Consider the following 13,976-nt stretch of genomic DNA (forward strand, 5'->3'; position numbering starts at 1 on the left):
ACCGCCATCACCTTGGCTACCACGGTTTCTCTTCTTCTTTATTAATGAACTTCCTTTTTTTTCACTGAAAATTTTGCTTTACCTTGTTTATAGCACATGTTTTCGTCACTCGCAAGTTAAGGCCTTGAGAAAGAGGGCTGTGTTTGAGTGATTAAGTTTAAGTTTGATTATTTGAGTTTGGGCACCATGTTGTCACCCTTTTTCAAGTATGAAGTGAATGAATTTCTTATTGTCAAATAAATCTTTACCTTAGGTTTTTTGGGAGAAATCTATGTATTTCGAAGTTTTATGGTCGATTGATTTTAAGAGCTGATGGGATGGTCAGTTTTTGTAAAAGTAACTATCCAATTATCTACGAGTATAGATGATCTGGAAAGGAACAGGAAACCATTTATTAAATTTATGGTCTGTACCTGGATAATTTGTTCTTAAAATTTAAACTGTATAATTCAAAAATATGAGTTTCATAAAAGGAAATTAAGTTAAAAATGCGAGTTTTGTGAATATTTTGTTTTATAAACCAAAACAACTCTACTTCGCCTTAATTTCGTTCTCGGTGAGACCACTGTTGGTCCCATGACATCATGGACCACTGTTTAAGTAATTGAGGTACTTGTTTTTAATTTATGCTACACGTTTCAATGTATGGCAGATGCATCTATTTAACTTAGGACATCTATCTATTTAACTTCTACATCTATTTAGCATCTATTTAACTTAGGACATCTATCTATTTAACTTCTACATCTATTTAGCATCTATTTAACTTAGGACATCTATCTGTTTAACTTCTACATCTATTTAACATAGAACATCTATCTTTTTTAACTTTTACATCTATTTAACTTAGGACCGCTTCTCAGAGTAAGGTTTTGGTTAAAATTTGCAAAAGACATAACGTTTAAGCTTTTCGTATAATTATTAGTACTGTTTGATAAATATTCAAATGTGGATTTCGAGACGTTCTTTTATGGGCTTTCTCTGAGCTATAAAATAAATATGTACTTAAGGCAATCGAATCCTTGCAAAGAGTGCCAATATGTATGAGTTACCGTTTGTGTATCAATTGCTGGCATTCTATTGAATTCGAGCCATTGCACAAAAGGAATAGAAAGCCTAATCATTGAATAAAATGTTTGGCATGGCAGGAAAATATGATAAAGGAAAATTGTTATAAGCTTTGTCTTGTCATTGAATAGAATGCTTTAGCTTTTTATGAAAAGTTGAATAATAGGCAATGCAAGAAATATAAGAATTATTATATACTTTACCTAGTCATTGTATAGAAGGCCTGTAAGTTTTTTATTAGCCATTCTATGGAATACTTAGGCAATCTGTAAAACATAGCTTGTTTCTCCTTTGCCTGTCGATTTTAAGAATTCGAGAAAATTACCAGGCATTCAATACAATATCGGATTTTATTGACGGTAGCATATACATGAAAATGTTGGGACATTTTATTGACGGTAGCATATACATGAAATGTTCGTTTATACAGGAAAATGTTGGGACAAACTTTTAGGGTAAGTAGGGCACATCATAAGAATTGAGAATTACCTAAGAAACCATGACCGGAAATACACCCTTATGCAATTTAATTGAAACAAACTCAATAAATTCAGAAAACTAAGAGAAAATGCTATTTTATTTAAATTTATACAAACTCAAAAATTTTGAGTACATAATATGATCTCCACGACACTGTATTAACATTTGGACACGATTCGGCATGGATTCCATTAATTTTTTACAGTCATTTATAATATTTGTGTCCTTGTACCACACATAAATTAACGCCGTAATTAGCTTCTCCATAGTTGTACAGTCCATATTTAATAGGCGATTCTTGCATATGGCCCAGAGATTCTCAATTGTGTTGATATCCGGAGAGTTCCCTGGCCATTCCAATGTCTCAATTTGATTCTCAGACGTGAATTTCTTGACAATTTTTGGACTTATGGCAAGGAGCTAAATCCTGTTGAAAAATCCCTATTCCATCAGGGTATCGTTTCTTCAACTCTGGAACGACTTTTTTACCCAGAATAGTAACGTACTGCTCAGAACGCATCATACAGTCAATAGGCTGCAAAGGTCCAACCCCATTGTAACCGAAACAACACCAAAACATCTTCTTTAAAAAACACGAAAAAAAAGTTTGTTTCAATTAATTTGCACAAGGGTGTATCTTCTTACGCTGGTAGGGACACTATCCTATTATGAACATGTTATTCATGTGCCTTTGAACTTGCACTTTTATTTTTCTAAAATATTTTAATTTCATGTTAATTTTATGTTACTATTATTTTATTTTATGACCGTTGTTGAACAGCTAACAATTTTTTGAGTTCACGGCTGCTAAAGTTCTACTCCGTAGCCTTGTAATTTTGAACTCAATCCAGAAGGCAAGTATTGGGAGAAATTTGTCTTCGTGGAAGACTTTCTGACAGAACTCACCCACATTTGCGTTATATGGAGAAGAAAACCACGAAAACCTCCCACTGTTAGAAGATTGGCCAGGAGACTCTAACACAGGATCCCTCCACCACTGGGTTTTTTTACGTCAGCACTGTGTTCAATGCGAAATGTGGATGAAATTTGTTTCGACTAGCCATCGCTGGGATTTGAACCCGGTTCACCTCATTGAAAGGCATTAAAATAAGCTCAGAAATGCTGCTTTATCGTGATTTAATGATTCGGCGAGCTTGTCCAGTTAATTGAGATAAAACAGCTAATACTGTACTTATATGAAAGCAGTTCTTGACAATAATTGGTCTTTTAGACGTAGTTCTGAAAAAAAAAAAAACAGTTAATAACGAAAGTATTTACAATTGTTTTTTTTTTTACTTTTTTATTTAATATTTAAAATTGTTTTCTTAAGCAACAAACATAAAAAAAATAAATTGAAGAGTGAAACCATTTTTTCAGAGCGCTACTAATAATTTAGTTGCTTTAAGATGGACATTATTTTTCATTTAAAAAGAAATGGAATTTTTCGAGAATATATTTCTATAAAAATAATTTTTAATCCAGTAATGCTGTCTAAATTGTGGGGATTAATTTTATTACCAATGTTTTGATCAAACTAAAATAGTTTATTTATTATTATTATTTTTGTAGAATTCTTAACATAATCCCTAATAAATAGAAATATTTTAAAAGCAAACTTAATAAAACAAAAATCTCTATTTATTCTAAGTCCCATTAATAATTAAAATATTATAAGACAAGCTCCATTTTTCAATTCGTTAGAAATGTATCTTTTTCGGGAATTTATTTTCATTAATGCTCTCAAAATTCGAGAAAATGAAGAAAGAATGCATGCGAGGAAAATATTGGCAAAATAAAATAATTGACTTAAATTTCATTAATGACATTTTTATCATAATTCTCGATAAACAGATCCATTTTAGCAACAAACTTTAAAAAAAAAATGTCCCAAGTCCCATTATCAATTCAACTGTCTTAAGACAAACACCATTTTTCAATTAATTGTAAATACATAATTTGTTTCAGCTTTAAGCTCTAAAATAAAAATTTTCCAAAAGTAATTCTTTCGGAGAGAAATTTACAGTGATTAATTTTCAGAAATATTCAATTAAAAAATCTTAAACATGCTCCGATTTTTACAGGAAATACACTGTAATAGTTCCAGAAATCCATTAATTAAACATTCCTGAGGAGAAGGGATTACTAGTAACGCAATTATCAAGGCGAAAGTCGTTATAACGAGCGAGTGAGTAAAAGACGTAAATTAATGACGAAAGCTAATAGCATAATAAAGGTAGCTGATTATGTTGAAAGAATAGCAGATTTTACAAAATGGCCCTTGAACAAACTAAATGAATTATATCTCAAAATTAAAGAGATTTTAACTTTACGAACAGCTCGCTCAATCGCTTTTCATTTTGATCGAAAGATAAAGAGATCAGAAGATCGCTTCCTAGAAAAGGAACACTTTTGGATAGCACAATCTAATAATTTCTTTTTATTATTTTCCCTTTGCTGCCCCCCTCCTTTTTGCCTCCGCACCTCGGCTGAGATTGTCCGAAAAATCACTTTAATTCGCTTTTTCAGCGCAGAGAGCATTGAGCGGGAGAGAGTCTGAACTGAGTGACGTATGAGATGTTTAAGAGGGACCGAGTACATATAATAAGTTTGTATTTGTTGATTTAGAAAACTACACTAGCAATAAATTGAAAAGATGTAGCAATTATACGCACGCCAGAAGCAACTATTATATAGCAAAGTATGAAGAACAAATTTAAGACTACACATAATCAAAACAAAGTGAAGTGGTGTTAGAAACTATATTTGACGCAAAATTAAAAGGAAGAAAAACGAGAAGACAGATAAAAACAAACGCGGCAGAATAAGTGTTCCGTTATCTTCATTTTTCATTATTAAAACGGACTTTTTTTTTAGTTATTTCAGGTGAATTCATGAAACTTTTAAGAGTCCAAATTATTGACATTGTTCTAAGGAAATTATCGTAAATTACAGTTCCTTTAATTGAAATATTAGATTTTAACTGCGTCTTGTTTATTTATTATAAAACAATCATCATCAATAGTTCGACAGCCCAGGGTGGGCCTTGGCCTTCTCAAGAAGTTTTTTCCAGGCTAATTTACAATCTCGGAGTACAAAAATATATAAAACTGAAAATTACTTTTTTATGTTATTCTCCAACGTGCCTTTCCGTAGTACTGGCCAAATTTTTATAATTTCATTTTTCCTATAATTTCAGAATGCAAAAATGAGAATTATCATCCTTTAAATATGCTTGCTAAAAGCAACAGGAGGCTTCACCCCCTGTTCGCTTCTCCAAGGCCTGAAAATGTGGGGACCCTACGCGCAGAACTGTCAGGGCCCCTTGGTCGTAACTTTAAACCAAATTTACTTGTTGTTTGTTTATGAAATGCCTTTAAATTGTTTATAACATAAGTAAATTACGAGATATTAGTAAATTTAGGCTTTTATTTATTATATTTTTGTTAACTCATTTTGTTACTTTTGTTAACTATTTGACAGTTCTTAAGGAAAATCACCAAAAAAAAAAATATATATATATAATAATAATAACATTTAACTGTATTAAGACTTGTCTTATTTTTATTTATTTTTATTTGTTTTATTTTACAAAAATTAAGATTGAATTGTCATTTGTTGAATTTTGAGGACAACTAAATTTTTACAAATCCCTAACATGAAAAGTTTGTCCCCTCCCCGATAATTATTACACAGTGAAGATGGCCCGTGCAGTTTCTGTCTGTGCGCAAATACCTTTTTTCTCCGAATAAGCTTTCATAAAACGTAAACAATTCTTCCTCCTTAATCTTCTGAATGTTAAAAAATATTTTTCGAATGTTAAAATTTTTTATAGTAAAAGTCGATGTTTAAAAGATTATTTTTTTTATAAAATGTGTAATTATTATAATTGTAAGCACAATTTATTATTATGCTAATCATAAAAAAATGAAAGAACGACTGGATTTAAATAAACAATCAATTATACTTGAAAAAAAAATTAAACTCGGGAACATAGATTATGCGTCACAATAAGAAGCAACGAATGAGAAGTAATTTTACTTGTTAACAATATAGATATAACGATAATCTTATATCATATAACAGTTCACTTTAGAAACAGTTCTCTCCTCAACTTTTGTTTTTAAAAATTTCGATGAAAATTTACATCTGACAACATTTAATCTCATTTAATATCTCTCTTATTTTTTTTAATCCATTCTTTTTTTTTGATGCTTTTGACATTAAGTCAAGTCGAGTTTATAAAATTAAAATTGCGATTTTTCTACAAAAAAAAAAAAACATATAGTATTTAAAGATGAAAAAATTAAAAAAAATACTTAAATTGTAATAACTTTCAGACAAATAAGAATTTCGAAAATAATTTCGCTAAGTTTATTAATTTAAATGATCACATTAGCACTTGAAATTTTAATCCTTTTGTTATATTTCAGTGGACAATAAATCGACCAACATAGTTTTTTTTCTTATAGCAATTAAACAGTAGCTACTGGAACTAATAATAATAACAGCTAATAATCTCATAAAACAGTATAATCTTATAAACAGTAGATAATTCTGGTACTAATAATAAAATAGTTTTTAATTCCATCGAATTCCTTGTACAATTTTTTTACACACATTCATAATTTCTAGTTTATGCGTCGTATAGATTTTGAGCAGCATATCAAAATGTTACATAAAGCGAAAGAAAATTAGAAAGGATGGAGAAAAAGGGATTTACAATTGCTTTTAACTTTCAAACAAATTAGAATTTTGAAAATGAAAAGGAAGAAAAAAATTTATAAACTTATATTGCCCGTTCAGGATGTCCAATTTCAACTCAGTAGTTGCATTCCTGGGGCAGGTAGAATGGCCTAAAGGTATTTTTTCGAATAATTTTAACAAATTAATTCTTGAACTTACAATCGAATGTTATTATTTTTATTTTTTAGTCTTTTGTTATCCATATACACTTTTTTTCAAGTAATTTACACACCTCAGTAATTTGCTGGCAATAACTGTAAGGCTCAGCAATTTCAGTCTTAAAGCTTTTGTCAGAGAAGAAAAAAAAATGTAACGTTAAATTGAACACTCTCAACAACGGCGTTTGTCAACCTTACGATTTTTTTTATTTCAAGAGATTTCTTCGTCACATGACCACTCTTCAGTGTCTGATAGGTGGCCTTGTAGCCTGGATTGAGGTTTTAATTTGACATGGCATTGCTTAAATATCTAGATTTTTGTTTATTTATGCAGTCCTTATTTCTTATTTACGCAAAAAAGGAAGAAGAAAAATAATGCATGGGGAAACGCTTTATACTTTATTTTCATTTTCTGGGACAGATTTATGTTTAAAAAAAACTTATTTTTTACCAACTCATTTAGAATTGCTTACGAAATCTTGCATTGTGTAAATACTGTTATAATATTCCGTAAAAACATTCCGGTTTTATATATATTCTTTAATCAAGTACATAGTCCAATTAAGAAAAGTCATGCTTTTTTAAAACATTATTTCTGTTATAAGGTAATAACCATTTGCATAAACCAACAATTGTTCATGTCATGAACATGGTCAGTGAAATAATCAATTGTGTTATGCACTTTTCGTCACCTGTCACAGAATTTTAAAACAAGTCATTTTCTAAAATCAATAATATGATATGGGATATGATACGGGAATGATAAGTATTCAAATGATAAGGAAAAAAATCCAACTATTGATATAATTTCCCCAGTACTTTGTATATCTGAATCTGAAGCTCATATAACTCAGAATTTGATTCAAAAAATATTTAAAAGAAGTCCTAACATTTCTCGTAGAAATAGTTTACAATAAAGTTCACATAAACCAACCGTTCATCATGGAGTAAACAAATCAGTGAAATAATCAATTGCATTATGCACTTTTCGCTACTTGATTATAAAACAAGTCATTTTCTAAAAACAATAATTTGATAAGGGATAGAATAAGGGAATGATAAGTATTCAAATGATAAGGGGAAAAATCAAACTATTTAAATCATTTTATTTTATTTTATATCCGTCGTTGAACAGCCGACCCAATCTTATGGGTTTACGACTACTAATGTTCAACTCCGTAGCCTGGTAATTTTGAACCCAATTCAAAAGACAAGGGAACTCCTGGATCGAGTATTGGGAGAAATTTGCCTCCGTGGAGGACTTTTTGATGGAGCTAATCCGCATTTGCGTTACATGGAGAGGAAGACACGAGAACCTCTCACGGTTAGCCTGATGGCAAGGGGACTCTAACCCATGATCCGTCTACCACTGAGGATAATTCACGTCAGCACTGTGGTCGGTGCAAGCCGGATGCGTAATTCGTATCGACTGGGATTTGGACCCGGTTCACCTCATTGGAAGGCCAACGCTCTCTCCCCTGAGCCATCACGGCTCTATTTATTTATTTAAATCCACAGACCATACTTTGTGAACCTGAATGTGAAGCTCATGCAACTCCGAATTCGATTCTAAAAACATCAACAACAACAAAAAATTCCTCACATTGCTCACAGAAATAGTTTACAATTAAGTTTACGCAAACCAATAGTTGTTCATGGCATAAGCATAATCAGTGAAATAATCAATTGTATTATACACTTTTCGTTACTGGATTACAAAATAAGTCATTTTGTAAAAACAATAATTTGATAAGGTATGTGATACGAGAATGATAAGCATTCAAATGATAAGTATTCAAATGATAGGGCGAAAAATCAAACTATTTTTATTATCTGACCATACTTTGTATACCCGAATCTGAAGCTCATAGAACTTAGAATTTTATTTTAAAAACGTTAAAAAGTTTCCTCATATTTATTCGTTGAAATAGGAATAAGGTTTACATAAACCAATAGTTGTTCATGGCATAAGCATAATGAGTGAAATAATCAATTGTATTATACACTTTTCGTTACTTGATTGCAAAACAAGTCATTTTCTACAAAAAATAATTTGATAAGGTACATGATACGGGACTGATAACCATTCAAATGATAAGGGGAAAAAATCAAACTATTTTAATCATTTGACCATACTTTGTGCACCTGAATCTGAAGTTCATAGTACTCAGAATTTGATTCTGAAAACGCTACAAATAAATGAAATAATCTTTCATATTATGAAATTTTCGTTAGCAGTCGTAGGATAACAAAACAATTCATATTCTAAACACATTTGCTGCCATTCTTCATATAGCTTAAAACATATTTAAACTTTTTTTCCTCCCTCTTAAATAAGCATAAAGTCCCTGAAAACGAGGTACAAAAAAAAAATAAAGCATAAATGCAGGTAGATTTAATATCGTGATGTAGGAATAGTGGTCGAGAAACTATGGCAAACTCTATTAAATTACGTTCGCTCATCTCTTGGATCAAAGAGGGTGCTTTAAAGCATGGAAAGCGGTAAAAAATAAAAGTGGAAAAGCACATAGAGACGAGACATACTCGGGTATTCAAGAAAGATAGACAGGGCAGACGAAACCACTGATGTACCCGGGTATATCGAATTATCCTTAAGAGAAGATTGTACAATCACATCTCCCTTCATTTTGTGTTGAAAAAGGCGGTGTTTTTGATGTACTTCATAGCAAAATGGTAGCTCGAGTGAAGAATAAAAGGAAAAACAGGAAAAGCTTTTCCGTGAGCGCGTGTAAAAATTTTCACCTGCTATCCTGGAGAAAAGAAAAATAGCCGACGAAGGATTCGACAAATCGAATTATCGAATAAATAAAAATGTGCTATTCTTTTGGTGTCAGTTATAAAGCAAAAGAAATTGGAATGCTTCCATAACTATATAGTTTGAAGGGTCGTACAAAAACTATATTTAAAGCTGATGTTAGCGTTCAATTAATTTCTCTTGGGATAAAAAAAACTTTGAAGAAAATAAATAAAAGTAAATATTAAATTATTCTAAAAACTGCCAGAAATATAACCTAGAATATAATTCAATTCATTGACAGTCTCTGACCCTATTATTAGATGCACTATATGATTCTATGTAAAATCCTAATTATCAGGTGATATTATACATACTATATGTTTTTGCGGTTCTGAAACCGGTTTACATTTGCTTATATTCGTGTATCAATTGGTTAAAATTGTAATGCAATACATTAAAAATAAATACAAAAAGGAAATATATAAAAATTCTCCTGAATAAAAACCCAGTACATGTATATTTCAATATAAAAGTATCGCATATAAATTCGTGCAAGACATGTAATTATTAAAACACTGCAGTACGTTTAATAATTTGGTCTAATTACTATAATATATTAATATAATACTTGATATAATAAATATTCTATATTTATATAATATATCGTTTAATTTATTCGATCGTCAAATTTATATTATATATCGTCTAATTTAAAACATTGATACACGAAAGTAAGCAAGTGCAAACCGGTTTCAGTTGTGTAAAAACACTAAAGCTGTATAGTATCACCTGATAATTAAGATTTTGCATAGAATCTTATAGTGCGAAAAAATAATTTAGCCAGGGATTGTATTCGTTAATGCTTAAAATAATTCTCCCGACAAAATTAATTCTCAGTGGGCAAAAAATTTATTTTTTATATAAAACACTTTTTGCTAGTTTTTCCTCCGATTTCTGAAATTTTCTTACATTTTTCCACTTTAATGCAGGAAATATTTGATATTTGGGTAATAATTTGCAATCCCTTCTAATATTTGTCTATTTGAAAATTAAGGTATATGTATGAAAATAAATCTAGAACCAATCACATAACGGTAGACAAAAGTTGCGGTAACCCAAAGATTATATCATTGAACGCAAAGACAACAAACAATGTCATGGAAAACAGAAACGGGCTTTCCGCAAAATTGAACAATAGTTATCGCCAAATCAAGGGGTTCCTGATTCTACAACTCAACCGATATTTTTTAATGATTCACTGGTATTTAAATATATTTATTCAATTGATCAATTTATGGTCCATTTAATTCAATTCGGAAATCTTTACATTTAAGATAAATTATGAGAATAACTATTTTTAAAGCAAATCATTGCTATTAATAATTATTTGTAATTATTTAAAAAGTTTTAAATAATTGCAATTTAAATTCGGAAATATTTACATTTAAAATAAATTTTGAGAATAACGATTTTTGAAGCAAATTATTGCGATTAATAATTATTTGTAATTATTTAAAAAGTTTTCAATAATTACAATTTAAATTCGGAAATATTTACATTTGAAATAAATTATGAGAATAACTATTCTTGAAACTAATTATTGCTATTAATAATTATTTGTAATTATTTAAAAAGTTTTAAAATTAATCTACCTATCATAGTTGCTACAAACAATGAGCTATTAAAAGTGGCATCCTTTTTGAAAGATTTGGTTGTCATGATTTTTTAAAGTATTGTAATTTAGTACATGCGGCGAACAATTTAGAAGTTTTTCAGAAAGTAAGAAACGAAGTAAACAATGAAATTTTTTAATTGATGAAAACCCATGAAAGGAACAAAAAATACAGATAAAAAAAAATTGAAAAAAAATTTTTGAAATGTTTTCCAAAATGTATATTCACAACAAACAATTCGGCGCGATTTCTTGTTCAATTAGATTACCAGTTCTTCTACATTTCCCCCCGTTTTTTTATCAATAATGAAACATTAAATAAGAAATATTCAAAGTTTAAAATTAGTTGAAATTATACAAAATGCTTTTTCTAAAACAACCTGAGAGCCAATCATGTTGCGGCCATTGTTTGCGTCGAGAACTGTAGGTTAACTGTCCTGGTTTAATACGCTTTTAATAAACGCCTTTCCAATTATCTAGTGGACATTTACGTGTTTATTTCTAAGGCTTCTATTTTAGGGCATAACAATGCATTCATATAAACTGTAAATACAATTTCTATTCTAACAAACCTTTATTTAAACTCATCAAAAAAGAGCTGTACAACAATAGCACTTGATTAATCTCTTTGTATCTGAGAAGATTCTCATAATTAACTTGATTTTTTTCTTTTCTTTTCCAGGAGTGGCAACAGCAAGTTTGATTCATTTCTTATCCGTCATTTGATCGGACTCCTAGTGATACGATTCGTTTCATTTAGTATCACTGGAGTTGTTTCTCAGCGTGTGAAGAACCAGGGCGTTACCACATCGGCAGGTGCGAATATCAGCTTTAAGTTGCCGCGACCGTTTTTTTAATTTGTGCATCAATAAATGAATTTACTCCTTTAGTCGCTTGTTTTTCATTTCTTCTCAATTCTTCTTCTTTCAACACTTTTTGAGGATTGGCTTCGGGAGTTGTTAAATTGAAATAAATGGGTGTGATTTTTTGGCTCATAATTTACTACGTCTTTAGAAATATTATTCGCGATATGTTTAAAAATAAGAAAGAAAGAAATATGAAAGGAATAGTAAAAAAAAATAATTATTTGTTTTGTGTATCAGTATTGTGAATCATGAAGTATGGATTACATTCGTATCAAATTATCAATTAAAGTCCTCTTAACCAATCAAAAGCAAAATTTTAACAATGTATAATCCTCAATTTTCTTTTTGCAGTAATGTATAATTATACATTAACCAACTATGGCCAAGCACCTAAGCATTCCTTATTAGCCCGTTTTCCAGGCCTCTATCTCTTAACCGCTATGGCAGGTCAGGCGACGTGGTCAGAGCCTGAGCTGGCCCTCCTCTCTTCAAACTTTCATACCACAAACAACAGTATGTCAATCATTAAACAAAATGATGCCTACGTGACCGAAAGGCATTATTCTTCCACCAAACACTCTGAATCATAGAGGTAATGGGTTCGAATCTCTCCGTAACCCTGGATTTATTTTAACGCTGTCCTTTTCTAATTGGAGCTATCTGTTCCTACTTTACAAAGTCTTATAAACTTCCTTATATCAAGCACACAAGCGTATTTGAATAAATACGTATTTTAATAAATAGATAATTAATTAAATAAGCTGAGGTGACCGACAGCTGTCATTGTTGTTGTTGTTGTAGTTCATTTACGTCACACTAGAGCTGAACAATAGGCTATTGGCGACGGTCTGGGAAACATCCCTGACGATGATACGAAGACATGCCATCACAATTTTGATCCCCTGCAGAGGGGATGGCACACCCGCTTCGGAAACACGACAACCTGCACGTGAAGTCGAGCACTTCACGGTAGAGCAGTTTGACGAGGAGCAATAACGCACACCCTGGATCCCTACGCAGACTGATCCAAGTGGTCACCCACCCGCACACTGACCGCAGCCAGTGATGCTTGACTTCGGTGATCTGGTGGGAACCGTGTCTTAACGATCAGTCCACTGCTGGACCACAGTTGTTATTGGAGTTTGTTCTATGTGAAGTTGGTGCTTCTGCGTCATCAGCTAGAAAGCCCTGAAGTAATTCAACAGTCAAAATTCGTTTCTTCAAGTTACAAAAAATCCCGCCAATTCAAATTTTAAACTTTAGCTGGATGCCAGATTGGTCAAGAGTCTATTGCACCGGGCAAAGGTGATGTTTACCGGTTCCTTTCCCAAAATTTCTGGAAAATCTATCTATCTTCTAACAAACAGTAACAACAGTGAAGTACGGTACCATAAGGTAATTTCATTTATGTCGCACTAGGGCTGAACAATAGGCTATTGGCGACGGTCTGAGAAACATCCCAGAGGATAATCCGAAGAAAACATTCATACGTCATATCCCGTTTTACAGAGAGGACACATTCATACACTATCCAGAACCAGTGCATGATCGATCTCCGATCCAGTACTCCCCAAAGGCATTGATTTCTTATAGGAATTTGGAGGATTTTGTGACCCTAACAGGTTTAGCGTACATCAGTCACCATTTTTTACACGGTGTCACTTCGGTTGGTGGGGATCGAACTCACGATCTCTCGGGCGTTCCCAACGCTTTATCAGCCAGGTTATCCTAGCCACAAATTGAGATAAGAGAAGATCTACAATAGGGAATGTATTCTTGGCTTCACTCTGTAGCCGCGCATAGGCGAATCTAAATTTAAACGGAATAAAGTCAGCAATTCAGATACTTTGAAACAAAGATATTTTCTTTTAATCTATACAGAATATAAAGTTGATATTAATTGTTCGAAAATAGTCTATCTATCTATCTCTCTTTTGAGCTGGGATATAAGTACTTATTCACTATTATTCAAGCTCTTATTATGAACATTTTGTAAGTAAACACTTTTCTTAAAATATCTTATAAATAACTGGCAATATACATGAGATCTAAATTTATTTTTTCAGGCACAAAATAACGCAAACAAAAGAACTCAACCCCCTTGACATTTTGCATTCGCAACCAGAGAATTTCAGTCTTGAATCCGATAAAAATTCAGTACCTCCTTACACCTGAATGTTAAAAGTAGATTGAGTTTCGAATTCAGTAAAATCTAATAGTCCAAGACACTA

At 31.4% G+C, this 13,976-nt stretch overlaps 1 long non-coding RNA gene across 3 annotated transcripts in view; it reads left to right on the plus strand.

Moving 5' to 3' along the window:
• Nucleotides 1–11,769, plus strand: part of LOC139426321 (uncharacterized) — a 69,942-nt gene extending 58,173 nt beyond the window's left edge. For all 3 annotated transcript variants that reach the window (XR_011637562.2, XR_015429979.1, XR_015429978.1), the window contains one exon: nt 11,562–11,769. This is a non-coding gene — a long non-coding RNA (uncharacterized LOC139426321). The remainder of the gene's footprint in view (nt 1–11,561) is intronic.
• Nucleotides 11,770–13,976: the final 2,207 nt, after the last annotated feature.

This window comes from Parasteatoda tepidariorum, chromosome 10 (genome assembly GCF_982258835.1).
Source record: "Parasteatoda tepidariorum strain Cologne lab strain chromosome 10, Ptep-v5.0, whole genome shotgun sequence".
In the NCBI taxonomy this organism is placed as follows: Eukaryota; Metazoa; Arthropoda; class Arachnida; order Araneae; family Theridiidae; genus Parasteatoda; species Parasteatoda tepidariorum.